General features: G+C 42.3%; 1 long non-coding RNA gene across 1 annotated transcript; it reads right to left on the minus strand.

Moving 5' to 3' along the window:
- Positions 1-3,095: 3,095 nt before the first annotated feature.
- LOC125333517 lies at positions 3,096-16,786 on the minus strand. Its single transcript, XR_007206895.1, has 3 exons — positions 16,555-16,786; positions 4,823-4,887; positions 3,096-3,147 (listed from the first exon to the last, which is right to left on the minus strand). It is a non-coding gene; the product is annotated as an uncharacterized LOC125333517 (long non-coding RNA).
- Between the last annotated feature and the right edge of the window lie 655 nt (positions 16,787-17,441).

Raw genomic sequence — 17,441 nt, forward strand, 5'->3', positions numbered from 1 at the left:
TGTACAGTTCATGAAAACTGTTCATCTTCTAGACATTTTAGGAATGTGCACTGATAGGAATAATAATAATAATTGTAATAATCAAAATAATTGTAATAATAAGTAAAATGTGGGAAATTAACCAGTGTTGCCACCACAGATATTACCAGTACAGTGGTGTTTTAATGATGCTCATTTCCCGTCCTCCACAAGATCTGTTTTAATTAAAATTAAACGTCAGTTATGTTAATAGTTTGTAAAAGAGCTTTGTGTTGTTTTCATTTCATACACAGAATTGTCTGAAGCGCTGCTTCTCCTGGCAGAGGCAGTAGTACTCAACTGTCAGGTTTCCAAGGTTTTTTTGATTCCCACCTATGAAATTTTACAACTAAAAAGAGAAAATACAACATCTAGCCACTGATACAGAAACAGGGATTTTTAAAGGGCCTGAGGCAAGGATTTAGGGAGGTACCAGCAATGGGTTCAGGAAAAAAAGGAAATTCACTTAAGAACCAAACAAAATTAAGGCAGCAGTGATTTCTAATACCTACTCACGATGCACAAATTATTTCATCAAAAATTACATTAAAAACTGTGCATTAACCACAAATATACCACACACAATTTCCTCCAATATAATTTGGTTATTTGTATAGGTGTGACTAGCAGAGAGCTCTGTATCACTGGCCATCTCCCTCAAGGAAGGCAGTCGGTAGCCCCCCAATAAAAACCTGATTTGTGCACAAAAGACTCCACATGTGCTGAAAGGTTCAAGGTCCAGGGACTAGAGGTATGCCATGCACAAAGACTATCTGGAAAGGGCTGTCCTCTTTGCACCTCTACTGCTCTGTTTTGACTGGAAAACTTTAAAAAGCCCACAAATTTATAGTTCTTCCTTCAGAGCCTAATACACACCAAAATGTAAATCATGAAGCGACTCTGTTCATCACAGTCACTGGCTGTTTAAAAAAATGTGTTTGAAAACAGCCTTCAAAGAGACAGAGCAGATCAGAACAGCCATGGTGACCCTGTGGTCCCACAGGAAAATGTCACTCTGATGTCCTATGCATTTTACCTTGAAAAAAATTTCACTTAGTCAATGCATTTTCTTATAGTTACAGGTTGCTTAACTTCGAGCATTTTCCCTTTGTGTGCACCATGAAAAGCAGGACTTGGGGAATCTGTTTTAATTCACAATTAGTGGCTTCTTTCAGGACCCAAAGCAAAGGGACAGGAGATGTTGAGCACAGCAAGGCTCCAGCAATAAGCAGATAGAACGGGAAAAATTATTTGCCCTCTGTGAATGGAGGTTTGGCTGTATCATTTCCCACCAGGGCTCCCGTACTGCCCTGTATACTGCTCAGAAAAGCTTCTCCAAAATCATTTAGGTTCATAAATTTTTGTCTTGCACAAGATTGTCTACGGAGTGTGTGCCACCTGCACTTGCAGACCACAGTGAGAAAAGGTGTGCCACATGGGACAAACTACAGACTCCAGGGTTAAAGGCCGTTCATATGTTACTGCTGAGTACATTTGTGGGAAAGCTGATCAATCAGCTGGAAATTTGACTTCTGTAATTACCACTGGAGTTCAGTAGCCTGCTGGCCCAGGGCACAAAGGCTGAGCTGGAGCAAAGCTGGAGACAGGCCCTCTCCAAAATGGAGCAACTTCTCTCCTTTCCCCAATAATGTTGCAGTTCCTCCTCTGTGTCAGAGACAAATGATGAATTCTGACTGGAGGAAGGCTGTGGGACACAAATTTTACATTAAAAGCCAAATGCTATTTCTTCCTATTTATAACTGCAGAACTCTGGCTCAGCAGAGCACCAAGTCCTCCCAGGCACTAAACATGTGCACAGCAGAGAGCTAAAGCTGCACTAAGCCCTTCAATGGCAAATGAAACACAAGGGGCAAGTAATGAGCGAAATTTCATCCATCTACGGTCAATTAAGCTAATTTAATCCCCCAGCAACTCAGTGTATAACATTTAGCCCTTTCCATCGCTTGTTTTGTTCCACTGACATTCAATCACTTATTTATCTCTGTTGCCAAAGGGCCTCACCTGAGCTCTGATTTATAGAGCACAGTTGCAAGGGGAGAGCAGCTGGTTTCACTGGTGATTATTACATTTCTGCTTAGTGAGTAACATGTTCAACCTGCACAGGTAACTTGGAGGGAAATGGGCACAGAACCTTCTGTTCTTCCACCTGTTCAGCTGTATCCCCTGCTTTTGTTCAAAGTCACAAGTTTTTCTTGTCACCTGCATGGACTTTTCATGCACTGCTGAGTTACCTTGCAATATTTCTTTCCAGAAACCAATTGAGGTTTTCACTTTTTGGCATGTTTAATGAGCCTGACATTTCTGGGAAGGCTCAGTCCTTGTGTGCATGCATTGGCAGAGTAAGCCCACCGTGTCTTGAGCATATCATGTTTATCACTGGCGTAGGCTGTGCCTGCAGCTCCTGAGCTGAAGGTCTGACCATCCCCAAAGCACTTATCTCACTGCACATTCGGGATTGCTTTGATCTACTCGCAGACAATGGACAGAGCCGAAATTTCAGGGTGGTCAGCAGCCTAACTGGCACAATAACCCAGATGGATTACTAAACATCTGGATATCCCCTCCTAAATTAAAAAAAAAAAAAAAAAAAAAAAAAAAAAGCCAAATTGAACTCAGGCAAAATTTCCAAGAGAAGAGGGAAAATGTGTCCAGAGAAATGCAGATGTTGAACCTCTAGGTTGGATGTGGTTTAGATTGGTGGTGCAGAGGTGAGGGCAATTATTATTTTTTTAATAGGAAAACAAGATTGTAAACCAACCTGAACCAGCAGTGAGCTTCATGAATAAATGTAGTTTTCTGTTTTCCAGCCCTTTTTGCAGAGATTCTGAGCACTTATAATTCATATTTAAGGCAAACAGAGCTTCAGATGTTCAGCAATGTTAGTCATTGAACCCTATTGTGTCCCTTGAACCCCAAGACACAGCAGCCTTTTAACTGCAACTTCCCGTGGCTCATTTCCAGTAAAGAAACATAAACATGTGAGGTCTGCTGACTCTCTCTCCATTTAGACTCTGAGAACTTGATAAATGCAAAACATTTGCTTACCTTATGAAAAGGAAGTCATGCTCTCTATTGCAAAATTTTGATGGCAGTATGAGGGACTCGCTGCTGTAAAGCAAGAAAAATAATGCGAGAAAACTGTGTTTTCAGACAGATTGTGTGGATTATTTTTTATGATTTCTGACTGTTTTGACTTGGCAAAGCAGGAGTCTAAGAAAACAAGTGATGAAGGCTCCTAGCATGTGACTTCTCAAATATTTAGCAATTATTTGTAGGTTTTATTAAGTCAAGATGACTCATCCATCTTGACTTGCTTACATGTATGTTTTGTGTTCTATGCTATGTAGACCAATAGAAAGTGTTAGTCATTTGTTTTATTACTGCAGGGCTTTATTTCAGCAAAACTATCTAGTTCTGATGCTGTTTATTTTCAGAACAGCTCAGGGTGAATTTTGTAGGCCTGCAAAGCCACTGGCCTTTCTAACTTCTTTTCTCAGCAGTGGAGACCTAGAAATGTGAAGAAGAATCTCAGTTTTCAGTTTAAAATTAAAATAATAAGTTGCTCTCCCTTTTATTTAGGGGCTGTGTTCTTGGAAATATAACTCTGGTAAAGACAGAGGAGTTATTTTTGCCAAAATTCTTCCACTGCTTTTTGCTCAAGGCCAGGTCTTCTGCAGCCAGGAAAAAAGAAACCCATAACCATAGGTGTTTTGACTTTGGGAAAGCTTCCATGGGAGGTAAAGTTTAAAGGAGGAAGTGGCATTGGCACAGATATTTACCACAGGGGATGTGGACATTTCAATCCTTTTTTTAACTTCAATTTGTCCCACTTAAATGAATTTAGTCTCCTCAGATCTGTAGCAGCCCCTGGCTGCCAAAAACCCCAACTGCTGGGTTTGCACAAGTCACCTTGAGGTATGACCCTGGTAGAATCTGTTTCAGGATGCAAATAAGGGTTTTCACAGCTAAAATCATGTAATAACTGTGCCATGTTGTTGTTCAACCTTTGGAGTAGGGGCTATGTCCTTGCACACTGTGGCTGCACAAATTTAGGACTTCCATAACCAGTTATTGAGTCCTCTGCTTATCACAAGTGAGGTGAGCATTTTTTTGACCAGAAAAAGGGGTCAGCCCACTCTGAAGATGGCAGCATGACCTAATGAGCTGTTTATCAGTCTGACAAAGGGGTCAGATTATGCTGGTGAAACATTGTGAAGTCATAGAGGCCACAAGGCAAAGATCTGGGACATGAGTGTTTAACATATGGCCTAAATCTAACTTAGGTTTGTTCATCTAGACAGAGAGTAGTCTAAGCCAGTTCTGAAATTTCTGTCTAAAGCCAGAAAACCACACAGCTAAACCTCATTAAAAACAAACAAACAAACCAACCAAACCAAACCAAAACAAACTGGTTTTTTTTTTTCTCTGTGGAAAATTGTTATTCCAACTAAAAGAAATCCATGGATGGTGCTTTTTTTTCTGCTAAAAACTTCGTCTTTTCACTGGAAAAAGGAAAACCTGGGCACTGAAATACATCTCCTGAAAAGTGCAAATTTTACGTATTAGTTCCTGCCAACAAATTGCTCTTAATGATATTCTGGTTTAATCACATTTTTTTGCAGAAAAATTTTGCCTAAGGCTTTATCAGCTCCACACATCACTATTTTCTATTTGCAAAGACTGTGCTACATTCATGTCTTGTTGTGTAAACACTTTTATTATGTTTTTTCTTGCAGACCAACAGCACATCTTCAGGAAAGAGAGTAAGAGAAAAATAACTTACCGCTAAACATGTCTTTTCCATCAGTAAAAGGGAACAGATGGAATGACACGTGAGAGGTTCTTGAACTGAAAAATATGTGGTAGATACATAATATACATGTGTTTAAACTTATATATAGGAACACACAGGCAGATGTGCATGCACAGATGACACACCAACATCATGTACGCTCTGCAAGGTAAATAAATGCAGATGGAAACAGATTTATGTTCCATAGCCAAACACATTTAGCAGCATCCAAAAGAACCCTGAGAAGGACACTGTAGATGTATATTGTATCTGCAATAGCAATCTACCTAATCTATTCTGGGTTTTGGCTGGTGTCTCAGGGTTCTCTAATGTTGCCAATTGTGCAGTAAATCTGCTGGGTCACATTACCAGACATATCAATACCATTCACAGTACAAATGAGCCATCAGCAAACTGCGAACACCAATGCAGATCATTTCCAAAAAAAAAAGGACAATAATTAGTAGGGGTGTCCTATCCCCTTACAGCCCTGGGAGTGAAGAATGAGTTATAATGCAGAACACCTGTGCCACATAATGAAAATCCTGGAAAGCAGTTGTGGCTCAGAAAAGCTGGTATGGGAGTGTAATATATCCCTGCATCCACCATCCAGGGATATAAAGCCCAAAACCCAAACCAGCTCAGACTGGACACTGCTTTTGCCCAGGTGTTTTTCTGATGATGAGTTAGCAGGAGGATAGTTCAGTGCTTGGGAGGTTTTGGGCCAAACCCTAACATAAAGCCTCTCCCAACTCAGTCTGGAGATGAGTACTAACACAGGGTGAAGAGTTGCCCGTTTGGAAGGTCCTGGAGATCACACAAATAACAGGGCCTTCCCTTCTCTCACTCAAGTCAATTTTTTCTGTACAAAGCTCTATAGCACATGACAGAGCCCCTTTAAGGATTTTTCCAAATAAAGGATTTGGAGAGGCAGAGTCTGTGAGAAGAGTTGCTTATTCATTAGACCAAATATTCTTGGAAAACAATGGAGAAGCTTCGAGGCACAAAAGCCCTTGTAGAAACAGTCAATGTCAAAACCAACACAGGCTTAGAAAACTATTTCTGTGGTGTGTAATTATGTTAGTCATCCTGTTAGGCTGAGCAAAAAGGGTGATTGGAGATGAGGAGATGAGGAAGGTGGTCAGATTTCGCCCTGTGGGACAGAGAACTGGAGTTTTGGAGGGTTAGCTGGAGAAAGGGGTCTTGTGATGAAAATCCTAATGGACAATAAGACAGAGTTCAAGTGATGGAGACTCTATCATGTCCCTTGGGAAACTGTTTTATTAATAACTTACACTGTGTTTAAAAGTTCACCTCTTATTTCCAGGTTTGATTTTTCCTTCTTTGACTTGAAGCCATAGAGGACTTCGTCTGCCAGCCCTAAAGAGATTTTTATTTGTGATATTTAAGGATTGGTAGAGTAACCCAGAATTCAATTTCACTTATGGATATTCCTTTCCACTTAAGGGTCTTTCCACTCCTTTTTTTCAACCCAGTTCTTTCTTTTGTATCAGAAAGAGTCCCTAACTTCACTCTTCAGGGATCACACATAATACAGCACAGATTGTGAAGGAAGGTGCTTAGAAAATGCATATGGAAGGTCTAGAGATCCTGAGAAAGCTATAAAGCTCTGCAATGAACACAAACCAGAACCAGTTCCTGGAAGCTTCTAAAATAAAACTGCTGCTTTATTAAAAATTAAAATTTTAAACCTAAATCTCACTTTAAGTGGCAAATACAGAATAAACCCAGCAAAACTGAGAAGTAAATTGGTTTCCAGGAGGGCTAGTCCTGCATGGTCAACACACTGCCAAAGTAACTGGGGGTTTATGCTGTTGTAAATAGCAGAATTGTCCCCCTTATCAGGAGATTTCACTATTTTGTGGTTTGCACTCCTGTTGTTCTTTGGAAGGTTTTTATGTAACATTACTGGTTGTCCTGCAAAAATTGGGATTAACTTGGAAGACATATATTGCGGATTGGATTAGACTTCAAAGAGGTGTTGCCAAAGAGAACTTTTAAAAGGCTTTAAAAAATGAATCGCACTGATAGAGGCCCTTTTCCTTTGAACATGGAGAAAAAAAGGCAGAGTTTAATATTACTTAAATGTGTCCAACAATTAAGTTGCTTGGTACTCAGGCAAACCACATGGGGAAGTTTTCAAAGGAAAGAGGATATTCTAGTGACTTTTCAATTATTCCCTTTCTCCACATTTCTTCAGTGCCCCTGAGACCGCTGATGCCCATCTCGGTACCTGTGTCTGAATCTGCCCTCCATACAGAGCACCACAGCCCTGTCAGCCACCCAAAGGGGGAATGGCCTCAAACTGACAGAGGGCAGGGTTAGATTGGATTTTAGGAAGAAATTCTTCCCTGTGAGGGTGGCGAGGCCCTGGCACAGGATGCCCAGAGAGGATGTGGATGCCTCATTCCTGAAAGTGTTCAGGATGATGGGGCTTGGAGGCACCTGGTCTAGTGGAAGGTGTCCCTGCCCAAGGCAGGGGGTTATAACAAGAAGATCTTTAAGGTCCCTTCCAACCCAAACCATTCTATGATTGGCCCAGGATTCCCCCTTTCCTGTTTGGGTATAAAATGGCCCCCTTGTTTTTATATTTCCTCTCAGGTTGTGCTGCCTATCTCAGGCTCTGTGAAATGCATTGGAGAATGATGGACACACCTGCCTGTACCAGCACCTGTGCCTCTGGAACACCACGTAGGGTTTAAACTGGGGATATTAAAAAAGGGATGGGCTAATTCTGGACAGTGTCTGCCCCGAAACCTCTGTGTGTGCCTTGGCTCAAAGGAGCTGAGGCAAAGAGAGAGGAGGGATTGCTTCACTCTGCCCCATGTCCCCCAGCCTTGGTGCTGCTTTCCCTTGACCCTCCCCATGCCACTGCTGGAGAGTACAGCATGTTTCATCCAGGCAGCATTGCACAACGGATGCTCCTGGAGTTTCCAAAGGAACATTCAGGAGTTGTTGTTGAGCTTTCAGTGTTTTTGGCCAGGCCCTGCCCTCCTACAGTGGTCATCTTGGAAGCAGCAGGTATGAGGAAGACATGCCCAGGCTTCACCAGCTGCTGGGCACCAAGTGGTCTGGCCCTGCCTGCCTGCTCCCAATGCCCTGGGGGATGGCCCAAAATGTGGCTCCATCAGCTCCTGGGTTTCACATGCATGTCTTTGAATGGTTTTCTGTTCTTCTCTATCTATTTTTAATTTCTTCAGGGTAAGAGGGTTTATCTGTCAGTAAGACTTTGGGGTAATTTGTTTTACTGCAGGGAAGGTGAAGCCCTGACTGATGAATGAAGTCAAGTGCTTTTCCGAGTGGATTTGGGTGTTTGTAAGGGCATGTGGAATGCAGGGCGGGAGAGCTGCTGTGATAGGGACCTTGGCTGACTGCAGATTTTCTATTGGAAGAGTAAATACAGAGGGTAAAATGTCATTGTTTTTATAGAACATAATAGATCTCTTTCTTTTTCTCCCAAGAAGCCTGGGAACTCCAAACAAGTTTGAGGGCAGTTTTATTAAATGAAAATATTCGTGCATTGAGCTAATTTATACCTTTCCAGCCCAGCCCAACAAAAGGTCAGTTGAACAAACCACTCTCTCAGGAGCTGGGGAGGAGTTATGAGCTCACAGTAATCCTCCTAATTGCACTCTACCTCAGTTTTCCATTTTGTTAATCAGCGGCCAACAAATCCTGGCTTTCAGAACTCATTATCAACCTGCTCCATGCTCTTACCCCTGCCCTCACCCTTTGGTTACTCACTCTGCACAACCCTCTGCCTTAGGCATCCTCCAGGTTTCCTTCTGCATCATTCTGGTGCACAATCATAACCAACTTTTGAATATAAGTCAACTATAAATAACTGGGGTGCTGCTGCACGTATGGATTAGTGCCGATGGAGCAGCAGAACAGAATGAGCACTGGTGGCCAGCTTTGCTCCTGCTGGGAGCTTTAAAATCCAGCCTGGGTTCCAGAAGATCTCTGCCAGTGGAAACTGCCCAGGCCCAACACTTCATCACTGTATCTCCTGGCTGGATCCACCCCACCCAACATAAATGTTTGACAAAATTTTACAATTGGAAGCTCAGGTCAATTTCTCACAATCTGCAAATTAAAAAAAAAAAAAAAAGCAGCTTGAATTTTCTCCAAACTTTACACGACCCTTCTCTCTTCCCTTCAGAGCAGATCTGGCAATTTTCAGGCCTAATGAATTTTCCAAGTTCCAGTAAAAGGGGAAGCTGCCTGCAACCCTGCCTACAAACTTTCAAGCCTGCCAGCTCCTCAAAGCTCAGCAGTGCTTTCCACTGTGCTGCCTCGTCGTGGTATGTGTGGTAAAGATCTGTGATTCCCCCTGACTTCCTTCTCCCTCTTTTTTTTTTTTTTTGTTACAGTCTGTCTCAAACAGATTTTAAAAAAGGGGATTAGAAGTGAGGTTTGGTTGAAGAACAGTCACATCTGTTCTAGTGCCAGGTGACTTCCATTTTTTCAGAGTTTTGTGACAAGAACATTACTTAAGAGTATGACTAGATGAGAACCATGTCCCACCTCCATCCTGTGTCCATATGTTTGAGTTTGTCCTACAATGGCCATGAAATATCAATCTTTGCTGCTCTTTTGGTGTCTGGACATTACAGCATATACAAGAGTTACCCTAGAATGAGGTCAAAACACCATGACAGCAAGATTCAGGGGGATTTTCTGCCCCCTTATCTGCATGCGCTTGTGGCACAGCTGTATTGTCATACTCAAGAGAATGGAGATAGTTCAATTCCTTACACTGGGATCTGGGGCCAGCATTGTCTGGCTTCATGCTGGCTTTGCTGGACAGCAAGACTTGGGCCCCGCTAAGTTAGACATATGGGGAGAACCTGCTCCAGTTCATCCTTGGAATGAAGGTGATGGGAATTCCTCAGGAGCTGAACATCTACAAACTCACACAGGTTCATTGACAAGAGGGAAGTACAAAGCAGTATTTAGAAGCAGATGTCTCTCCACCATTGCTAAGCAGCCACAGACACTGCACGGTCATATGGATCCCTCTGCTGCAATCCAGATTTATGTCCATGGACTCTCATAACAACATAATACACAGATCTCACCAGACCTGGCTGTAGTTCTTCCCAGAGACTGTTCAGCCCAGGCTTCCTCCACCTACAAATCTTCCCTTGCTTCCTGCCCATGGAGACTGAAGTAAACAGCCACCTCCAGAGGATTCACTGAGCATCTCCCAGAAGAACCTGTAACGTTACATGCTGCACATTTGGAAACACTCCTGCAAATCTAAACACACCAGTGTTCCCTTTCCATATGTGACAGACAGACCACATTGCCAGATGTTCAAAAGCAAAGCAAATCCTTCTCCACCTTGCATGCAGAAGGACAGACTTCACTCATCTCACTTTTCCTCCATTTTGATTCAGATTTTTATCATTTTCTCAAGATGCAGACAGAACTCAGGGCAGTTCCAAAGCATCTGTGTACCTCCTTCTATAACTGAAATACCTTCCCCAAATCTTCCCTTTGTCGATCTGCTGTTGAGAAGTTGCCTCTATCAGAAAACTGCCTTTGTTCATCACTTCTCTTTGGAGTCTGGTGCCATGGAGTCTATGTCACTTGTCACCTCATTTCTTCACCAACATCTGTTGCACCACCAGCCCTCAGCCCCCACCGTATCACATGAACTGCAGACTCTGCACCAGAGGAATTACGTGGAGCTTGAGGCAGCCCTGATTTATGTTGCAATACAAATTGCACTGTAAGTTATGCTGCCCTCAAAGGCGAGGGATTCTGACAGAGCACCTGTTGTCCAGATTCCTCCCTTCTCCCCAGATCAGTCTCTTGCAAGGTCGAGTCATGGCCTACATGGATTAGGATTCAGGACTCTGAAAGCTGAAGGCATTGGGATGGTGATTTATCCAAATTTTAAATCAGATATTTCAAAGATGCTTCATTTAAAGAAATAGAGAAATTATAAAAATAATAATGGCTTAAAGTATGCTGGCTGTTTAGTCTGAGTGTCCTTGAAAAGAACAGAAATTATAATAACTACCCAGCAGCGCAATATATGAGAGAGATTATCTGTGAACATTAATGACTTACTGTTTCTTAAATGTTCTTTATCTTAGTTGCCAGCACATGCTGATGCACTCAGAAAAGCTGACAAGGCAGACTTAGCAAAGGTTTTTCCAAGTTTGCATAATTTTCTCTCACAGTAACCTTTTCTGCCTGTTAAGCTTTTTGTGCCAATAGTGGTGACCAGTTCAGATCAATGAATCACAGATGAGCAATGGTCAGCTATACCAGGAGAGGTAAATATTCTGTTTTAATGCATCTTTTCCCCTTTTCTCCATCACCTTATGGGAAGGTTTAGTTCCCATCAGACTGTCAAAGAAGACAGTTTCTCTTTCATTTGGCTGGCTTACATCTCACCTACATCACCTGGAAATGAAAGAGAAGAGAGATGACCTGCTGCATTGTTCCAGTCCTCACATGGCCCTGCAAACCAAGACCTCCCATTCAGGCCAGAATAGCAAAGGAAGGGGTAAGACCACTGCTGGGGTTTTTTCCACATTATGGCCTCTTTTGCCCCTGGGAACTTTCTGCTTGGGCAGAATCTGAGGATCTTTTTTTTTCTTTTTAATGTCTCTGACATACACAGTTGATTGAAGTGACCCTGCTCCCACAATGACCAGTTGTGGTTATTAATGTGCCCAAAGCAGATATCTGAGTTGTTCAGTGCAGCTGGTCCAGTCTGTCCTGAATGTACTGAGTTTTACAGTGCACACACATACTTTTTTGTGTCATCAGTGGCACCCAGAAGGACACGAGAGCACAGCAGAGGTGAGACACAGCACTAACAACTGCATTGAGACAGGACGAATCTTAGACTTTGACCCACAACAGCATCCTTTGGACTCCCTGTTCATGACATGCCTTTGCAATGCACAAAGACTCATACCTTGGAGGGGAACCGTAGGAAAAGGTGTGCTGTATTTGTTCAAAAATTAATTATTGATGTCAGTCAAACTCCTTAGCCTTGAAGCTGTGAAGTGGAAACATTAAACCCGTGCAAAGGTCAGCTTTACCAGGACCTGCCTATTCAACAAAAGGAACTAAGGCAGAATGATGAATTACCAATGAGTTCCTGTGTGTTCAAGCAAATGACAAACTATTAACCAGTAAAACTGAACATTGCAATACAGGAATTCAGCTTTGGGATGGAGTCATCACTGAAGTAGGTAAGCAGAAGGTTTTGTGAGTTGTAGATCAATAACTGAGCATCAAATATGGAGATCATGCAAAAGCAGAGGGCACTTTTGCAAACTAGCTGCTTTTGGTTAACATAAATACCTAAATTTCTGTGGAACAAGAAAATGCTGGTGGTATATGGAAAGAATAAGTAAACGAATGTTCTATTGCTCAGTACTGGAGTCTATCAATATGGAACCATTTGCTGAACCAAGGCAGTGAAGTACTCCTTTGTTTATTATCCTCTTGTTTCAAAAACAGGCCACTTGTAAAACAGGAAAGCTCTTGAGGTCAAGTCTTTCGCTGAATTATGCTTATAGATTAAGTGCAACTAAGCCCAGTTAATTACACAACCACTTGGTGTGGATGGAAGAAACTTAATAAAAAATGGGAGTTTTGACAATTATGTACTTCAAAGCCCTGAAACCATCAGTCCTCCCAGTCTCCTCTAGTTATTGGGATGAAGATTCTTTCATTAATCTGTTTTTGCTGCTATAAAGTTGGAGCATTTGTTAAAAGAAGACTCAGAGGCTGAAGTAATCCACAGCCAGCTGCCACATTTCCATGGGATCTATAGTCCCAGCTCATGGAGAGTTTTTAATGCAATGACTTTACAGCCCGAGGGCTGCCACACTTCTTTAGATATGAATAGACACTCACCCACTTGGCAAGTTAGGAACCTAAAATGGACCAGACATTTTTTGTTTAAGTCCTTAAAAGTTGTTCCCTCTATTTGCTTTCCTTAGTAACCCATGAGCATTGAACATCTGGGACTCATCATCTGTTTTGTGATGACTATGAGGCATCTCATCTTTTGAGCAAGCCCAGTAAACCTCAGTAGGTTTATGTCAGAAAAAGTCAGTGAACAGTCCCATGAGCCTCTGGTCATCCAGCTTCATATGGGCAAGGTCTACCTGCTTTGGATGGGAAGTCACATCTGTTTCAATCTCTACATGGTTTTGATATGCAACTGCTGACACTAACTTGATCTAAGACATAAGCGTACACCAACAGACTCACAAAAAGCCATGAAACATTCCATTTCCATGATAAAAATAAATTTTCAAGATGCTTCTTGGAAATATGCATACATTTTTAAAATAAACCGCACCAAAGAAAGCAAACAAAGCAAAAGGCTCTGCTACTTTATGATACCAATTTCAGTTCAAAGTGAATTCAGACCTATGACTTGGGCTATGTCTGCTCCAAAGCTCAAGGTCTGTCAACAGGCCAGTGTTAGGCAAAATTTCCTGCATGTCCAGAAGGAGAATTTGCAAGCACAGCTTCTGCAGGCTCCGAGTAACCCTGTGTCTTCCCCCAGAGTATGCAGAGATCTCAGTCCTCTGCCACTGTGTGTGCAGGGTCCAGATGGGTGCACAGGGGTGGCTGCGCAGTCACCTCACACAGTACCCTCACTGAGGGGGCTCTCTGCATCCAAGACTGTCCCAGGCAGCCTGTGAAGCAGATTCTGATGCAAAGCCAGGCCTCCAGGACTTGAAGGGGAGATGCGAGTACTCACCACCTTGTTTAACATGACCCAAAACTATAAAAAGCAAGAAGAAAAATATTTCCTATTCTTATTAGGATCTGCAGGCTTGGCCTGCTGAGAACTGAAATAACTTACTGCATCGTGGCTAGAATTGGGTTGCACACAAAGGGGAATACTTGGACCCATACTTCCATTTCACATGTTTTGCAGGCTCTGAGGATTATGAAGATCGGCTTAGTTTGTCTGTAGCAGTAAACAGCAGACCCAGTCTGACAGATGCAAACACACCTGGGTAATGTCACTTCAACGTACAGTTCAGCACAGAGAAGCCACCTGAGTCAAATTTATTCGCATGTGTTTTTAAAGAGCAGTTCTCAGCTGAAGGCTCGGGACCAAAGTGCTGACACCCTTAGTGGAAAGACAATTCAGCTGGCTACAAGCATCAGTGACTGCATTTGCATCTGTCATCACAAATATATATTTCAGTTTTAGATTGGGGGAGAAGAGAAAGCAAACACAACATTTTCCGGTTAAACAGAAACAAAGTATGGAATCACTGAGACCTTCTAAAGGAGAGTTTATTTAATTTATTCTTCCTTACACACAGCTAGTTTGCTAGGATATTATAACTCAACTCATTTCTCTGGTGACCCATGGCAACCTCTGGATCAAAAGGATTACTTGTGACTCATAACTTACCTTGGCTAAATATAAATATAGGGCTTTGGGTTAAGTAATCTAGGCCTTAATCAATAAAACATTTAAAGTGACAGTACAAGGAGGGATTTCAAAAGTCATGCTATTATGATGTTAACTCCTAATACCTGAGTTTCTGGGGCTCTCCTTTTCTGGTTTAACACAGATGCCCCACATCAAGGATTTTCCATACATTTCATGCATACAAGTACAGCTGTATACAGTTTAAATGTTCTCCTATTCCACAGCAAATTCATGCTCATTTTCCCCCACAGGAAATCCAAGCAATTGCCCCTGTGTGCAATACCACAATTAGGTGACCATAATTGCATACTTAATGAGTTTGTATATGTTTGAATGCCAGTTTCTCAGATGTGGCCACCTAAATGGATATCTGAATCTCACTTTTGAGTGGTGAGGTTGAGAAAAAAATGTATGAAAGTCTTATTTCATATACCTAAATTGGACCTAATTTAAATCCCCAATTCTTGTTTAAGTGCCTGTATTTCAATATCAGATCTTACGTGCAAATCAGCCACCCTGTGGGCTAGTGTTGGCAACCCGAGATGGGAAAACACAAGTTGAGTAAAATATGACTCCTTTAAAAGAAGTCTGGAAGCTTTCCAAATAGCTGCAGGAATGTAAAGATTACAAAATAATTTCTCCCCAGCCTGGGGAATCTGCAGGGTCATTTCTGGTTATAGCTGTGGTGGCCACTTGAGGGAAGTGGTTGCCAATCCAGGGTACCAATCCAAACCCTGTGCATCCAGTGAGCAAAGTAGACATCGGGCAGGACTCCCCACTCCCAAGGTAATACTGCTTCTACAGCCCAGAGATGGATGGGACAAGGGGCAGCTCCCATCAAATCATCCAACAGTAATTTTCAAGTGTACAGGCACTGATAGGTTAGATTTGATATGAAAATCTAGTGGGTAAGAAGTTAAAAAATTGGAAAGAATCTGTGTTTATCTGCATTTTAGTATTATTGACAAGCTGGGACTTCAGAAACAATATAAATTATGCTGTCTGCTGTCCATAGTTCCACCGATGTCAGTGGAGGGAGTTTTGGCTAACACACCTTCCTCAGAGCTAGTACAGTCTAGCATGTCTATGTATGAACATAGAGAAACTACTAGTTTCAGGTATTAAATAACTACATTTTTTCCTTTCTGAAGGAAAGAGCCAAATTTGTATCTGGCTTTTATTCTTGCCCAGGGTAATGGAAAACTGAAGATGAATTGCAGTCTTAAAAACCCTTCCATGAGTTCTTCAGTATGAATTATTTTATATAATTCACGGAGAGGGTGACATGATTTACATCAATATATACAGTTAAATTATTCTATATTGTAAACCATTAGCAAAGAGGGATGAAGGGCTTATGAAGAAGAGTGGAGAGACTACACTGTTATGACAGAATGAAAAATTTCTGGACATGCAAGAAGACATCACACTGTTTCCCTTGGAAGATGCTTGTGTATGTTTCCTCCAGCAAATATAAGATCTCTGGCCTGTGTGCTGGAGACTGTTCTTTGTTTATTTTTGTGATATACCAGAAACGTTTGTACAGAAGAACAGGCAAATTGCACTTCAACTCCCAAAATACAAGGTGGGGTCGGTTGTGGAGGTATGTGTCAGAGGGATGTCACTCACAGCTGATTGGTCTTATCAAGGCTACATTGCTCAAGTATTATCAGGGGAGGTTTCAGTTGGAATTCTTCCCCCGGAGGGTGGTTGGGCACTGAACAGGGTCCCCATGGCAGTGGTCACAGCTCCAAACCTGTCAGAGCTCAAGGAGCGTTTGGACAACAATCCTAAGTCCCATGGAGGGATATGGGGAGTCGTCCTGTGCAGGGCCAGGAGCTGGACTCAGTGATCCGTGTGGGTCCCTCCCAGTTCAGGGTATTCTGTGATTCTGTGATCAAAGTCCTCACCAATGCAAAAAGGATATTTTTTACAGCACAGGCTGGTGCTTGCCAAGTTTTGAGGCACAGCTGCCCCGTGTGTTTCCATTCTCAAACAAAGGAGATACGTCAGCAAGTTGGTCCTCAAAGCCAGCGCTGCTGGGATATGAATGCCCTGAGTTCAGGGATTAAGAGAGAGCAAATCCCTCTTCCTCCTTTTACACAAGATCTTACAAGCAGGATGCTGCACGGTGCAGGCTAAACAAACCAGACACTGAGGTGGAATCCCAGGGCTGGTTTTGCTGTAGGAGGTTCCCACAGGAGATTGTGGCTGGGGGAAAGGTGCAACAAACCCACCAAATGGTTTATTTTGAGAAACTCACCCTGGAGAAAAAGGATGGGAATACTGTGGCACTAGGAAAGGAACTGCAGAGCGACTCTCTTGCTGACACAACTTCATTCTTTTCATCATCTAGATTTGTCATCTGCTACGACTCCAAGGAAAAGACCAGTTGCCAATCCAATACAGGGTCTGATACTCTTCATCTTGGAAGTAGCTTCAGCCTTGCTTATTTGTTGTTGTTTTCTGTCTGGTGCTGAAGATTCCTGAGGAAAAATAGTCAGTTTATCTCTTAACCATTCCTGCATCTGTTTAGAGAAAAATTCTTGTTTTCTAAAAGGTGTTTAATTTCCCCCACTATGGACCCATTTAACTTTCCTTTCTAATCTCCTAACAATCTGGAATGAGGTCTTTAGTAGTTCTGATTGTTGTGAAACAGCTTTGGGAGATAACTCCTAGTCCATGTTAACTACACTTCAAATAATCTTTGTGTAACTGTGATGCAAACCCGTAATCTCCCAAGGCCCATTTATAACCATTTTAATGACTGAGACTTAAGGATGTTATTGCAGGATGGGCAGGGAGAGAGGGGTGAAGAACTGACCAAGGAAGCACAGTTCAGTTTGTCTTCCAAACAGCTCCATATCGTTCACAGCTTTACAAGGATGAAGTGACTGGTGAACAAACAAGGAGGCCTAATCTCAGATAAAGAAAGGGGGTCCCATTCTGACCACCAGCCTTCTTCTGGAAGGTCATATAAGCCCATACTTGTATCTTTGTGGTGAGAGAGAGGCTTGAGTTTCATAGGACTCAACACCTTCAAACATAAATGAAACGTACCCTCGGGATAATGAATATACCAAGCTCTGACAGCTGACTGCACACACAGAGCAGCTGTGTGCTGTCCTTGGGGACATCAGTGGTGAGGGA

Source organism: Corvus hawaiiensis, chromosome 15 (assembly GCF_020740725.1).
Source record: "Corvus hawaiiensis isolate bCorHaw1 chromosome 15, bCorHaw1.pri.cur, whole genome shotgun sequence".
Lineage (NCBI taxonomy): Eukaryota > Metazoa > Chordata > Aves > Passeriformes > Corvidae > Corvus > Corvus hawaiiensis.